Consider the following 2,816-nt stretch of genomic DNA (forward strand, 5'->3'; position numbering starts at 1 on the left):
TATACCTGAACAGATGCCAGAGTGTGGCAATTAGGGGATTTTCACATAAATTCATTGCAGTGTTAATGTAAACCTACTTGTGACAATAAAAAAAGACTTAGCTACACTTACATGATTACACAATGCTTATAGTGTGTGTTTTTATAGTGACTACTGAACAAATGTTGTAAATGTTGCAACAACAAAGTGAACAGTTAGGGCATTAGGACCTCTAATTAAAATACTCTCAATTTTATATCATGTATATGAACTTTAATATTAATGACTAATACTTTCTGGATTATTTCTGGTATTTGTTGTCTCAAATACAGTGAAAAAACATAATATTTTAAACAATATTTATTTATACTGAAATTGCAAACATACAAAAATGACCTAATGGTCCATTGACCTGGCTATGCTCAACCATGTAACAATTTGGTAACACTGCCCAATGCTCTTTACTCATCAGCAGCTTTATAAACACCTGGAAAAGATTAAAGCTTTTTTTTAAATCCTAAGGCAAAAGAATTTTTCTCTGATTCATAAAGGCAACCAAGAAGGAGTTCCAGGAGACAATAGTAACCATGATGTACATCAACAAATATCACACAATTTGTATGCAGGAATATGAACTATAGTCTGCAAAACTTACTCCCTTAGTACAGGTTCCTCTGCTTAATTCACTTTATCTATCTCAGTCTCACCCTTTGCAATGTAATTAACCAAATAGCAAATGTATCTCACCTTCATACATTATGTTCCTCAGGATAATTCAGAATAAATCATTCTGAACATTATGGTTAAATCAAAGTTAGTAATCACTCAGTAAAAAAGGTATGATTTACTATTTCAACCCAGTGCTGGTTTATTTTTCCCAAAATAACTGAGTCATAGTTAACCTTGTTTGTACCAAACATTTTTTGATTTTAGCACTTTAAGTTAATTTTGAAAATAAAAAACATTGTTTTATTATGTGAGGGCATTTGATTGCAGGAGTTCTGTTAAGGAATTGATGTACCATGACACTGTCATTTGGCACTTAATATGGTATTCTGTGTCATCATAACTTACGGAACAACAGAACATTTTGTTCACTCCTTCTGCTCGTTCTAATATGCATAGTTAAATGCCACATGACTGTGTCATGGTACATCAGCTTTACAAACAGAATCACAGCAATTGTAAATCCTCTCGTAATAAAACGATGTTCTCTATTTTTAACAGTAACATTTAAGTGTAAAATCAATAAATGTTTGGTATAAACAAGGTTCACTATGACTCAGTTATTTAGGGAAAAATAAACCAGCGTTGAATTGTAAATTGTATACCATTTTTTCACTGAGCAATTTGCTTTGTTGGTTTGGGCATTATGCTTAGAATAATTTAATCAACATTTGTGCAACATTACCACATTGTTTAAAAGTAATACTCTCATTAACTAAAATAATAAATATGCACAAAAAGACGGGCCTGAGATTTAAACTAAGTGGCAGCAGCAAAATTGAGAGCCTAGGAGACAAGGGAGCACAGGCCTAAGATTGTTCAGTGATGAAATAATAGAGTGAAGGCAAAGTGTCTGAGTGTAGGCCTCAGTCAGAGTTCAAAAGAAAGTGAGTGTAAGCATCAGAGAAAGAAGTTAAAAACACCTGATGTAATTTCAACACAGAGGAGGAGTTGATCGACATGTAGCTGTTGTGTTATTTTTGTCCAGATCAGACAAGCCTTAAGTGATAATTGAAATAGTAATCTAGAGACATAGCAGAGCACCTCAATGTAGCATAGCGGGTTAATAGTAATGGTAATGACACAGTGATGTGTAGCATGATGTACAATGACATCAGCAATTATGTGCTGGAGACTCTGTGGAGAAGATGGAATGGTCTGCACACAATAGAAAAGCACTTTCTCAGCAGTCTATCATATATATCATGTAAGTAAAGTTGTTTTGAAGAAAGCTACCTAAGTCAGACATGAGTAGAGGGAAACTTTCCCAGTATAGATTAGGCCACAAAATAAACCACAAAACATGGTAGCAGCAATGGTGACACCAATCTTACAAACTTGGTGCCATCAACGGGACACCCACAGGGAGAAATCAGAAGAATAGTTCTTCAAAAATAAGATTGCCTCAATGAGGCACACATAGAATTGGTAGCAAAGTCAGCACCAATCAAGTCACTGCTCCTTCCGCAACCGTTCAAAAATCTCTAAGATTCACGCAGAGACCAGCATTGTGTGTTGTGGAAAAAAACTGTGGTATTGAACAGCATCAGGTTTGTCTATCAAAGAGCAGAAGTACCAGGTTAGTTCATTCCTCTATGCAGTAGGCCTGTCGCCTGCAATGACACTGTGAGACAGGGGGTAGAAGAGGCCCCTGCAAACTGTCCTAAACACATATTTCAACCAACATGGAACCTCACAATGGAACTAGCGCGATTCAATCGGAAATCTCAAAGGCATGGGAATCTGTTGAATTGTTTCTTGCCTATTGCCCCTGCATAGGGTAGCCAGTTTTTGCAGAAATGGTGCATCAAAAGATTAGCTCATTCGTGAATGCATTGTCGTCAGAGTCCACGATGAAAAACTGGCAGATATTTTACACCCAAAACCTAACATTTGATCAAGCGCTTCAATGTGCTCCGCTGGCTGTGGTGAATGACCCTTTAGAGAGTAATCTGCAGAGCAAGAGACACATGACCTGGGGAACCAATTGGGGAGCAGGATGCGGAATCACCCTGGTAACTGCGGGCTTCTGTACTCAAAGGCACTTCGGGAGTTGATTGCAGCCACAAGGCTGCAAGTCTCTGCGTAGTTTAAGTGTAAATAAATGAGTT

Source organism: Carcharhinus amblyrhynchos, chromosome 7 (assembly GCF_965287045.1).
Source record: "Carcharhinus amblyrhynchos chromosome 7, sCarAmb.v2.hapA, whole genome shotgun sequence".
NCBI lineage: Eukaryota > Metazoa > Chordata > Chondrichthyes > Carcharhiniformes > Carcharhinidae > Carcharhinus > Carcharhinus amblyrhynchos.